Source organism: Cryptomeria japonica, chromosome 5 (assembly GCF_030272615.1).
Source record: "Cryptomeria japonica chromosome 5, Sugi_1.0, whole genome shotgun sequence".
NCBI lineage: Eukaryota > Viridiplantae > Streptophyta > Pinopsida > Cupressales > Cupressaceae > Cryptomeria > Cryptomeria japonica.
The window spans coordinates 320,494,329-320,508,718 of NC_081409.1; positions in this window are offsets into that span (position 1 = coordinate 320,494,329).

Below are 14,390 nucleotides of genomic sequence, written 5' to 3' on the forward strand. Positions count from 1 at the left end.
AAGTGGTCTTTTGCTACTCTTCCTCATTGACTTCAATCTAGTTGTAGCTTGAGAAGCCATCAAGCATAGAGAACATCTATGACCCAGTGATTGTTTGAAGGACTTGATCCATCATTGGTAATGGATAATTATTTTTCAAATAAACTAAAAAAATCCACACAAATGCGGATTTCTCCATTTTTCTTTCTTACAGGTACTATGTTAACAATCCACGTTGAATGATGAATTGCAAATATTATTTTTGCATTCAACATCTTCTAAATTTTTAAAAGAATAGTACCAAAAATATTGGGATTATATTACCTTTGCTTAATTGTACTTAAACTAAATTGAAATTCAAATGGAAAGTGCACCTTTAAAAGATTGGAGGCTAGATCTAACATTGAAATACTAAAATTAGAATGTTACACCTTCATGAATCTTGCTTTGAATTCTTCATGAAAGTGTTGATTTGTCATGTAGGAATGTCTTCCTAATATATTGATCATGGATGCCATCTTGAATTCTCTAAAATATGAATACTTGACCTCTCTTTTAGTGTCTTGATAATGCTCAATCTTACACACTTGAATTTGAAAAAACGTAATTGGAAACTTGTAGAGATATTTACAATGGATTTCCCAAATGAGGGGGTAGGTCTTTCCTTTATACCTCACCTCATGAAATGTGTTTGAATTTTTGAAGCAAGCTGAGATGAGAAATAATTTTCACCTACATTTTCTGAATATTGGAGGGTATAAAATTGGGCTCATTTAGGTTGGACAAGGGTTCCCTAGGCACCCTTGTCTATCCTATCAAGGTTGAACAAATAACTTCATGACAAGATGAAAATGAGGGTTGCATATTTTTACTTGTGTGAGAAAAATAAATCATAATTAGAGCACGGAAGATTAGAGCACTAAAGTGAGGCCTAAGTGAGTATGAAATTATATAGGGATACAATTTAGGATGCTACATTTATCCATCACTTGATTAGGAGCATGAACCTACATTCATATGCTCGATAAAGTATAAAATAACATTAAAAAGATTTCATCAAGATATTAAATAGGTAAGACACACCAATCCCCTAGAGACTTAGTATTTTATCAATATAATATAAAGATAAAAAGATCAACACATGAAGAGAAGAGAGAGCATGACTATGTTATCCTAGTAAGGCTTATGCTTTATATGACTCATGCAGAGAAATAAAATAATTAAATTGAAAAATTGGTACACAAGATTACAAAGCAAATGGATCAATTTGCAAATTAATGTTAATAATGAATAAACATGTTGTGATGTGTGATCAAAGCATACAAACTAAACCTCATGGTGTGTGCACAAAGTGTAACATAGAGAAGAGTGTATGCCCCCATGTTAAACCAATTGCACATGATTTATCAAGAACACTTATTTTAAGGTAGCATACATGCATCCAAAAGACAAGAACATCATCAAAATGATATTCCTTTAAGCAAGGAAAAAACAAAAAACAATGGAACACAAGACAAAAATGTACACCTTTCATAATAATATTTATTATCATGATATCTTATTTATTATGTAATGTTGCACATGGACATGTAACATGTAGAGATTCCTTTTAAATATTTTCGGGGCCATTGTGATTTTGTATTGTAACAAAATAATACTATATTGTAAATATTAATCATGGAGAAAGATATTTAAAAAAAGAGAAATTTAGTACCCAATATTAAATGGTCAAGGGTTAGTTGTGAACACATGGTTTTACTTTACTATTATTTGTATTTGTATGAGATTTTCTCTATAGAATCAAGCACATGTTTAGTGGTCAAGGTTGGCTAGTGGTTTGGGTTTACATTGTATTGAGTCCTTTGGAGAATTGTATTTGTGGAGTATGGCATGTGATGTGTGGATTCATGCTTGGACACATGGGAATGCATTGTAGGATTTGATGGTTCCAAGGTATTTATTGTAACTCTGTAAGTGCTTTATGGATGATTAATATGCTGGAGCATGGATTCTTTTTGAGGCTAGGTTTTCCCCTCATGAGGGTTTTCTCAGGGTATATCTTGTGTTATCTTTTGGCTTATCTATTTGATCTTCACATTATGGTGATTCAGTAAGCTTGCATGCATTCTTTCTCTCATGGATTATGTAGGAAATGGATTAAATGAATGTGAGTTTAAAGAATTATTTCCTAACAAAAGAGAGAACACATAAGGGATCCACCAAACTGGAATGGTATGTAAATTTGATAAATCTTGTATATCAAGTATGATTGTAATGAATTGATATCATCCCCCAAAGGTAGTGGAACTACAAGAATAATGGAAAAAGAGCACATAAGATGAACAACAAAAATATTTTAAAGGGACCAAAAAGAATGATCTCAATGCTTTGCATCATCCCCAAGTAGACAATACAAAAAGCATATTTGCAACAATATAACATTTATGACATAACATGAATACAACACATAGAAGAATGAGATACAAATAAAAGAATGTCACAAGAGGTTTGGTCTCTTCATTACCTTGTACATATAGATAATCAAGAGTCATCCAAAGAGATCTTGACATAACATAAAGCCATATCAAGCAACAGATCGTGGGAGAAGCACATCACATGCAAGAAAACACACAAAAGAGTCTACTGCTTATGTGAAGCTTTTTTTAGCAAATCGCTTGTGGGTGCAAAACAATGGCTATGACACACAAATAGGTACTCAGAATAGAGATACATGTTTCCATTGAGCAACTATCCGAATTCCATTCTTCCGACTCACTAATTTATCAATCTGAGGATGTGTAACTTGAAATGGGACTGCAAAGTACATGCACTAAGAACATATAGGAACAAGTCTATCCTATTTTTAGGCAATTGAAAATGACTAAACAACTATTTATAGAAAAGATAATTGCTTGAAATCATGACTTTAAAGATAACATTAATTTATTCTAACAAAATACCAATTCTTCAACTTGTATAGAAATAACTATTTTGTCCTGCCATGGCTGCAGGAATAGTCACAGAGTTACATATTATGGCTACATGAAAAAACAATGAGCAAGTGAATGAAATAGAACTAAGAAAATTAAAGAACAAAGTGCATAAAAGACAGCCATACAAAATTCTCACCAAGTGGGCCCCCTTGGATGAGTCTCTTGGAATAAGAACTATAACAAAAATTAACTAATTAAGCCCACAACCATATCAAAAACGCCACATTAACTTGGAAAGTAGATACTCTTTTTTATTTAGAAATCAACTCGACAACATAACATTACTTAATACAAAATCAGGAATTAACTAACACATGAATGCACGTAAAGGATTTATAACATTCATCCTTAACAACCCAAAACATTCGCTCCACTTCCTACTATCTAGGTGGAAGCTTTATTTACAACTTATAAAATCTAGGAAAGCTAAGATAATTAGAACTCTTGTCCTTCTTTGAACATTTGTAGATTTTCCCTATAGCCTCTCTAACATCCCTCATGACAACTAACAATATTTATTTACAGATCAAGATTAGTTTGAAGACTCCTTATTGAGCAGGGATAGTAGTGACCAAGTCTTCAACAAATTTTTCAACTCTTCCTACCTTGTTGTCCATCCTTTGTCCACATTACCCTGTTGCTATGAATGATACCCTATTCCTTCATAAAGATCATTCCATACAACTACCATGCAAAGGTAAGAGAAAACATTCTATCCACACACTATGATCATTTATTTTGAATATATTCATTAGTAACACACAAAAATAGTAAATACTTATAATTGCATTTATAAGATTCATGGTTCTATCAAAATAAAGGTTTCAACTATATGCAATGAGACTTATCAAAACACGCATATAAGGTCGATTAAATTATGTTTATGAAGTCCATCAACAAATACAAAAACCCCTAAAGATGGTAAATATCTATGAAAGAACCATAAAAATATCACTCATCACACCCCCCAGTTGAGGGTTTTGTTGGTCCACTAGCAGATGTTCCCTCAGTAGATGTCTTTTGATTTTTAATCCAAGTCAACAACCTGAAGTTAGTAGTAGAAAGTCTCCCCTTGTGTATTAGCAATAGGGCTCCAATAGAACCCCTAGTTCTCTCTGAGATTCTCCCATCTTTCCCGTTCCTGTTCCACATCATAATAATACAATTCCTCTTAGTGAGGAATAGGCCACCATAACATAGGTGGTTGGAATATCAAGGGAATCCACTTTTCCTATTGTAACCATCCCAAATGTATATAGGTGACTTCTCGCCTGAGTGCTGCATGATAATTTCTCAAAGAATGTGGCTCTACTTTCTTCAAGTCCTCAGGTAACCCATTCCATCTCCAAGCTAGATGTCCATACACTGTTCTTACAGATGTTTCTGCCATTTGTTCCAATTCATTGTGAAATTCTTCTCTCAATGATTAAATCCTTCTTTTGACCCCTAGATCGGAAGTAAGGTGGTTCCATCTATAGTAAATTTCATCTGGGTCCCCTACTTCAGCCCTCAATGGTAATGGAACAACTTTTTCCATATCCATATATTCTCTAGCCTGTTCTCCCCTCATATTTTTATTTTGAATATAGGACATAAATGCCCTAAGATGAAAATCTCTGATAGAAATAAGTGGGTTCCATTGAGGTTTGTATGAAATAGAATAGTTGTGAAGATAGAATTAACAAAGTAAATTCTTTTTCTTAGGAGGAGAGGTTTTATAGGCATTGAAAAATTCATCAGGAGTCATTAATGATGAATTCAATCCTGATAGCTCCCTACCTATCTTGTAGGAAATATGTAATTCCTTCAAATAAAGTTAATATACTCTTGGAGGAGGCCTACATTCTATTACCTGAGGTAACAAAGTAGCTAAATTATCTATCCTATCCTTCAGCTTGTTTATTACTACATCTTTTTCCTACAGTTTTCTTTCTAAGGCCTCCTTTTCCCTTTTCCATTCGTCCTCCTTATTTTATAATAATTTCAATAATCCAAAAGAAATTGATCCCAAATAAAAAGAAGGTGGAACATGCACACTTACCTTAAATTTTGTTTGTTGTTCTTCTTGATTCACTTTCTCAACAACCTCGACTAGACTTGCTAACCTAGTTGCAACAATTTTTTCATTATCAGGCTTATCCTGACTAGCTTGCTGAGGTCTAGAAGAATTATCGCCAATGTTTAAATCAATGTTTAGACTGATTTATCCAAAATGTCTTGACACTTCCTCTTCTTTAGTTGAACTGCTTCTTCCTCTTCTCCTTCTATTTCTTCTTGTCCGTCCTCTGCTTCTTTCTGTTCTTCCTCCTCATTAGTCTGAACCATGTTTTGAATTTCATGCTTTGTTTCATTCAATTTTTCTCATCCCAATTCTTTATTTCTTCTTGGATTCTTATCCACTTCTTCTTCTTATGAGAACTCTTCTGAATGAGACATTTCATATTCCTGCTCTTCTTCTTCTTCTCTAGAAGAATAGGATTGAGACAATACCTTAGGGGATTTTTCCTCATTAGATTCTGAGCTTGTAATTTCAATTCTTTCTCATGTAGCTTCTTTCCCTTTAAACTTCTTTTTCAGCCTATGACTAGTTCTTTTAGGCTTCTTTCCTACAAAAGGTCTTTCCATTTATTTCCTTTTTTAGCTAGATGATCCATCTTTTGTTGCAGGGTTTCCCATTTCCTGAGTTTTTGTAGAGGGCGTAGGTTTCTTTTCTTTCTTCTTTTTAGAAAATTTCCCCTCTTTCTTCTTCTGAACCCTAGTTCCCAAAATTAATTTTTCATTATTATTACTCTTGGCTAAGGGTTTTTTGTTTTTCAAGAACTTTCTAAGCGACTTTTTGAGTGGCATTTTCATCCTCACTAGAAGAATTTTCACTGTTATCCTTAGTAGGTATAGAGGATGAAGCCCCTGTAACTTTTCCAGAGCTAGGAATTTTCCTTAACGGACGGGCCTTGCTTATCGCCAGAAAATCCATCCACTACATCCTAGGGTTTCTTTCTAATAGGGTTTGTTCAACCTATAGCTGAATTAAGAAATGGTGAGACAAAGATTGAAGGTTACCTTTTTGTACCTGAGCTACCATTTGCTTAAGTATATTGTAAATGAAATTTGGAACATTCATCCACCTACCACGTCTTAAATGATATATTAATTTGAAATGAATAGAATGCAATTGAGATTTTCTCCCCTCACAAGTAATGTACTTAATAATATAGGCTACCCTATGAGCCTAGAGAGGTGGAAGCGACAACCTGTTAGTTCCTTTTTTTGTGACCTCCAAAGGAGGGTCACCATGCTCTATAAATTGAGCTTTAGCAGACTCAACATTGTTAGTTTCTGGAAATGATTCACCATCCCTAGGAAATCCAGAAACTTGAGCAATACACTCCTCTGTAATAGGATTTCTCAATCCTTTCACCACAACCATATCATCCTTCAGAGATTGTGCAAATTTGAGGGCTACATCATCATCATAAGTATGCAGTTTTAGGAAATAATCTAACCACCCACATTCTTTATACAAAGGTTCACAATCTTGATCTTTTAATATTAGAGTGTGGTCTGTAGGCTTTTTTAATAGGGGAACCTTCCATTACTACGGCTGTTATTGTCTTCAAGAAAATTTTCTTCTGTTAAATCCAAAATATGAAGCTTTATGCTTTCAGACAACAAGAGAAAACAATGTGTACTAGGCAGGCTTCCAAATAGAACAGGGTTTTACACAAACTCGACTTAAAAGGAAAAAGGTTTTAAAATTTTGTCAAATTAGGAATAAAATAGACTTTAACAATGGCAAGTAAAAACTAACTCATTCCTTTAACCTGAGTTAACATGCTTATTCAAATTTGTACAGGTCTAATAATGGAAATACCTTATCTCACAATCAATTCCCTCTCGACTGAAGATAGATGTAGTTTCCACACATGCGAAGCATAGGAAATTAGAATGCAATCATAAATGTTTAAAATTTTAAATAAATGACGAAAAATATTAATCAAAAGTTGTAATCATGATTTAAGTGTAAATATACTTACGTGCTTTGTGATGTGATTGTGGCACTTTGTGATTTGTGTTGGCATGTGCGATATAAGAGAAAATTGTTGTTGAAATGTTTAAAGAAGAATTATGGTGGTGGAAGTGAAATGAAAGACAAGAAAGCGAAATGATATGGAGATGATGTGGAATGAAATGGAAAAAGAAACTCTAGGTGGACATGGAGTATTTATGATTTTTGACAATTGTCATCAAGTAAATGGTGGACCTGGAGGCTCACCTTCAGTGGCTGCAAGAAGAGTCATAAGTGGTTGAAATTGTTGAAGAAACTCTTCCTTAATGCTAGGTTTATGATATAGGCAAATTCTATGGCCATTGACAAGTAGTTTGAAGCTTTCATTATCAATAGTTACCATCTTGACTGCACTATTATCAAACACTTGTTCAATTTCATAAGGGCCTAGCCACCTTGTTTGTAACTTCTGTAGATTATCCTTAAATATTGAATCATATAATAAAGCCCAGTCCACAGTATGAATTTTTTTAGGTTTCATGTATTTATCATGCCACTTCATGCGATGTTGTTAGACTAAAAGTTTATTCTGCAATGCTAATTTCCTCAATTCATCCAACTGATTGAGATGCAATATTCTTTCTTGTTGTGCTTCTAACAATTGCATACCAAATTGTATTATTGTACACAAAGTTTTATCTTCAAATTCAATAGGAATGACAACATGTTTACCATAAACTAGTTCAAAGGGTGTAAACCCTGTTGTTGTTTTCCAGGATGTGCAGTAGGCCTAAACTGCTTCTAGGAGGGAATTTGCCCAATCTTTCCTATGTATGCAACTATTTTTGTGAGGATGGCCTCAATTTATCTGTTAGTCACTTCAACATGACCATTGGCCTAAGGATGATAAGGTGTAGACTTTTTATGTCTAATATTATACTCCTCTATATATCATAGCAACAATCAGATTAGATGTGAATTGTGCACCTTGATCAGTTACAAGTTCTCGAGGTACTCCATATCTAGTAAATATATCCTCATATAAGAACTCTGTAACTTTATTGTCCCTGGCATGTTTCATTGCTTTGACTTCAACCCATTTAGTTAGGTAGTCGGTACAAACTAAGATGTAGGATTTTCCATTAGATGGAGGATCAATTGGACCAATGAAGTCCATACCCCATTTATCAAATGGGGTAACAACTACCTGTGGATGAAGTGGCATCTCATCTGACTTTGTTGGGTGCCCCATACTCTGGCATCTATCATATTTTCTAGTATAGTTAGTTGCATCCTTATGTAGATTAGGTGAATAATACCATGTGTTAAGTATCTTGATGGCTGTTCTTTTGGCTGCAAAATGACCACCACACAGTTCATCATGGCATGCATGGAGGATGTCAAATGTTTCATCTTCTCTAATGCATCTTCTCATAACATTGTTTGGTCCAGTATAGAACAAACATCCATTTACCCATGTGTATGCAAATCTCTTTTCAATCAAAATTATCTTATCCTTTGGGGAAAATGAGTTAGGTACCTTACCCGTAACTAAGTAATTAGCTATATCTGCATACCATGGTATGTGCACTATGATTGCAAATAAATTCTCATTTGGAAAAGAGTCATCTATTATAGGCTCATCAGGTTGGTGTGTAAGTCTGGATAAGAAATCAACAACAATATTTGTCTTTTCTGGTTTGTCAATGATGGTAATATCAAATTCTTGCATCAAGAGAAGCCATCTTGCCAACCTTCCTGAAACAACTTGATTGTTCATAAGGTATCTTATTGTTGTATGATCAGTATAAACAAAGACTTTGTATCCTATAATGTAATGTGTGAACTTATTGAGAACATATATGACTACTAACATCTCCTTTTCTGTGACAGTGTAATTGAGTTCAACTCCCTACAAATTTTTGTTGATGAAATAAACTGCATTTACTAGGGCTGCTTCTTTTTGAGCAAGAACTGCTCCTACTACATGTTCAAATGAATTAATACATATATAGATAGATAGGTTCCACTTGGGGCCTTGTAGGATTGGTGCCTATGTGAGTACTATTTTGAGCTCTTGATATGCTTTGTCACACAATGGTGTGCATTGAAAGTCATCTTTTAACAAAAGAGCATACAAAGGGTTTGCAATGGTACTATTGTTTTTGATAAATCTCCTATAGTAACTAGCATGCCCCAAAAACCTACATACAACTTTTTGCTTGGTAGGGACTGGAAGAGTTTGAATTACCTCAATTTTAGCAGGGTCCACTTGAATTCCTTTACCTGAAATTTAATGTCCCAAGACTACTCCTTCTTGCATCATAAGAAAACATTTCTCACTATTGAGGGACATATTATGATCTTGGCACCTCTCTAGAATTTTGGATAGATTATCAAGTGCTTCTTGAAATTCATCATTGTATGTGGTGAAATCATCCATATAGATCTCCATACAATTGTGTGAGATGTCTACAAAAATACTTATAACTGCTCTTTGAAATGTTGCTGGAGCATTACATAACCCAAATGGAAGAACATAATAGGCATAGGTTCCCCAGGGACAAGTGAAAGTTGTCTTGTCTTGGTCCTTTGGTACAATTTGAATATGATTATAACTACTAAACCCATCAAGAAATGATAAATATTTCTTACTTGCCAGAGAATCAAGTACCCGATCAATGAAAGGTAGTGGAAAGTGATCTTTTTTGGTATCTTTGTTCAATTCTTCGTAATCTACACATACTCTCCATTTACCATTCTTTTTAGGAACAATTACCAATGGTGAAACCCATTGTCTGTCTGAGATGGGGTAGATGAATTTGACATCCAATAGCTTTTGTAATTCTATCTTCACAATTCCTCTAAGGGATTGATTAACTCTTCTCTGAGGCTGTCTGATTGGCTTAGTGTTCTCCTAAATGTAAATTCTGTGAGCACATAGCTTAGGATCTAAGCCCACCATATCAATGTAATACCAAGCAAAGGCATATTTCTTTTCCTACAACAATTCTCTCAATGACTGCTCCTATTGTTTTGAGAGTTGATTGTTAATAATGAGTTGCTTTCCAGTTGCCACTTCAATTTGTTTATTCATTTATTTCATTGAGGCTTCATTCACACTAGGTAGCTTAACTTCTTGAGGTAACAAGGTGTGAAGAAATCCTGGAGTAAGCAAATCAGATGTTTGTAATAGCTATTTAGAAGAGCATTCAGAATTACCAACAATATCGTTTGTTGGAGCTTCTTGTGTACATGTATTATTCAACACATATCAACAATTGATCTTCATCATAAAGTTGGAGAAGAGGACCTCTATCAATCATCATAAGTTTTACCACAAATTTAACATCTTTGCCAGATTCATCTCCCAAATTAGGCTAGATGAAGTTTTCTGATTCTTCTTAAGGTTGAGCAGGTGGAAAGAGTGTCAATGTTTTTGTACTAGATCCATTTGAAATAGTCATGTTCCCAGATCTTCAACCAATATAAGCATCTACGGTAGCCAATCAAGGCCTTCCCAAAACAACTGGATAGTCTCCCAAAGTAATCTTAGGTGATAGAATCATAAAATCAACATGATACTCCCAAGATTCAAGAGTTACTACAATGTCTTCTATGATACCATCCGGTTTAAGTGTGGAACTATCAGTAAATTGGATGATTGTATGAGTAGGTCTTATATTAGCCAAATTTAGACTTTGCATAATCTCCTTGGTCATTATATTAATAGCAGCTCCTAGGTCTATGAGAGCATTTTGTATCATGACTCCATTTATCATAATTAAAACAACTGGACTACCAGGGTCTGAGTACTTAGGCATGATCACTTTTCCAAGCATGATGTCAGCTAGTTTACCCAAGACATGAACTATTGTAGGGTCCTTTTTCTTCCATCCAGGTTTCTTTAAACAAGCTTCCCTAAGATCTTTGATTTATATAGTTATATCCTTAATGGCCTGGAAAAGAGGAATTTTTATGGAGACTTTCTTAAGTTGATCTAGAAATCAAATGTTGGCTCAAGAACAGATTTTGGTTGAGCCAATCTTTGAGGGAATGGAGGGTCTGGATCTTTAGGATCACTAGGTTGCAAAACTGGGGTAGATTCAACTATTTCTTCCTCCTCATTGGTTAACTCTATGATTACTGGAGTATCTCATGATTGCAAAGTTTTTCTTGACTTTAGATGAACATCACTGATATTAACTAAGTAGGCAAGATATTGGTTAAACTTTGTTGAATACACATGTTGTTGCTGTGGTTTATTGTTAGGATTAGGGGTAGGCTGGGTAGGAAGTAGTGTAGGTTTTAGTGGAACATTTGCATGTGGCATAATAGCTGGCTGAGAGGTTGGAGCTGGATTAACTTAGTTAGGCCATTGTTGTCCTCTCCAAGGCTGTTGTTGGGGCCAACTAGATTGCTGAGCCTGCCAATTCGCTTGAGGTGGCTGCCATTGAGGTTCGGGTCTAGACCAAGAATTAGGTTGATAGTTCCATTTAGGGTTCCCATAATTGTCAATGTTAGGATGATATTGGTTTTTCCATTGATTATTAGATGCATATGAATATGGACCATTAAAAGATAAAGGACCAGGTGGCATACCAAGTGTATTTGAACCCATGGTTTTCTTTGTGCCACAAAGAAAATTTGTCCTTCATCATCCTAAATTTGATGAAAGTCCAGTTGATGCATTTTGTTGTCAATACTGGACAACTTTTTACATCTGCACTCCTTTTTCTTCTGTCTGCAATGTGCACAAAATTCATAAAACATTGCTTCTGCAACTTCTTGTTTTTGTTTGGCTTGGAGAGTGTCAATTTGTGTGGCCATATTTTTGATGATGTCCTGGGTATGTGCAGGATCATGGTGTGCCAAAACAGGCCCTTAAGTGGCAATGAAATTTCAGAAAATCAAAGTTATGCAACTTGACATGAAAATTTGAATAAGTTGTGAACATTATTTTTAAAATATGTAAGAAGAGAATATATAGAAAATTGAATGTAGTTTCTAAGCTACTAGTTGTTTTTTAGAAAAAAAAATCCTATTTGATGAAAATTTCAAATTTCAATGCAGTGGTACTAAAATTTCAGGAAAAAAATAAGAAGTAGACGTATGTCTGACCACCCTAATTAAAATCAAATCTTAATATTTTTTTATAATATTTATAATATAAGTATTAGACTCATGTCTGGATGTGACACATATTTTTTTTTAATTTTTTATAAATTAAATAATTATTTATGAATTTTTTACTACAGCTTTTTAGAAATTCAGAAACCCCTATGTCTGACCACCTTAACTTGGTCAAAACCTTATGAAATTTAATTTTTTTAAAGTTTTCCCTATAGTAGACAAAGCATAGGATGTGACGCATGTTTCAGTTTCAAAAAATGTTATACCTTTTGAAAGTTATGAGTGTTTTTCAATCAGTATATCAATCAGGACTATTGTCAGAATTCAATTAGAAAATAAATAATAATTATTTATTAAAGTCAAAATAAGACAAGCCTTATATTGTTGGAAAGCTAGGAATGTCCTTAAAAAACCCTTTTCATTTTATCAATTTTGGTTACAAAAAAAGTCGTCAGCCACCAGTGTAAAGTCTGGAAAATCAAGGAATACTAAAAAACACATTTTTTCAGTTGACTTTCCAAGCTTGTCACTTCCAAGCCAAATACCAAAGCATTCCCGAGCCGAAATTTGAAATTTGACTACAAAAATTTCCCGTTGCCACCATTTATTTGGTAAACTGCCACATGGCAGAAATCCAATATCCGATTAAATCGGATATCGGATTTTATTAGTCATATTTTAGAGAGAGAGAGAGAGGGAGAGAGAGAGAGAGAGAGAGAGAGAGAGAGAGAGAGAGAGAGAGAGAGAGAGAGAGAGAGAGAGAGAGAGAGAGAGGAGGAGGAGAGTGAGAAAGAGAGAGAAAGAAAGAGAGAGAGAGAGAGAGAGAGAGAGAGAGAGAGAGAGAGAGAGAGAGAGAGGGAGAAAGAGAGAAGGGGAGGGAGAAAGAGCGAAGGAGAGAGAGAGAGAGAGAGAGAGAGAGAATATGACCCCTAACAACACAATTTGCTGTCTTAAGGGGTCCTATGGTGTCGTTAGGGATCATATAGTGTCTTGGAACACCACAAGACCCCTTAAGACACCAAATCATGTCGTTAGGGGTCATATGGTGTCTTAAGGGGTCATATGGTGTCCCATGAACCCTTATGACCTCTTAGGATACCATATGACCCCTAATTACACCATATTGGCTCGCTTTGGGTCATATTGTGTCCTAAGGGGTCCTGTGGTGTTCCAAGACACCATATGACCCCTATGGACACCATATGACCCCTAATGACACAATAGGACCCCTTAAGACACCAAATCATGTTGTTAGGGGTCATATTGTGTCTTATGGGGTTGTAGGACACAACATGACCCCTAACGACATGATTTGGTGTCTTAAGGGGTCCCATGGTGTCGTTAGGGGTCATATGGTGTCCATAGGGTTCATATGGTGTCCCATGAACTCTTATGACCTCTTAGGAAACCATATGACCCCTAATGACACCATATTGGGTCACTTTGGGTCATATTGTAGGGAAAAGGGGTCATATTGTGTCCTAAGGGGTCCTGTAGTGTCCCAAGACACCATATGACCCCTATGGACACCATATGACACCTAATGACACCATAGGACCCCTTAAGACACCAAATCATGTCGTTAGGGGTCATATTGTGGGGTCGTAAGACACAATATGACCCCTAACGACATGATTTGGTGTCTTAAGGGGTCCTATGGTGTCGTTAGGGGTCATATGGTGTCCATAGGGGTCATGTGGTGTCCCATGAACCCTTATGACCTCTTAGGACACCATATGACCCCTAATGACACCATATTGGGTCACTTTGGGTCATATTGTGTCCTAAGGGGTCCTATGGTGTCCCAAGACACCATATGACCCCTATGGGCACCATATGACCCCTAACGACACCATAGGACCCCTTCAGACACTAAATCATGTTGTTAGGAGTCATATTGTGTCTTACGGGGTTGTAGGACACAATATGACCCCTAACGACATGATTTTGTGTCTTAAGGGGTCCTATGGTGTCGTTAGGGGTCATATAATGTCCCATGAACCCTTATGACCTTTTAGGACACCATATGACCCCTAATGACACCATATTGGGTTGCTTTGGGTCATATTGTAGGGAAAAGGTGTCATATTGCATCCTACGGGGTCTTATGGTGTTCCAAGACACCATATGACCCCTATGGACACCATATCACCCCTAACGATACCATAGGACCCCTTAGGACACCAAATCATGTCATTAGGGGTCATATTGTGTCTTACAATGTCATAGGATATAATATGACCCCTAACGACATGATTTGGTGTCTTAAGGGGTCCTAT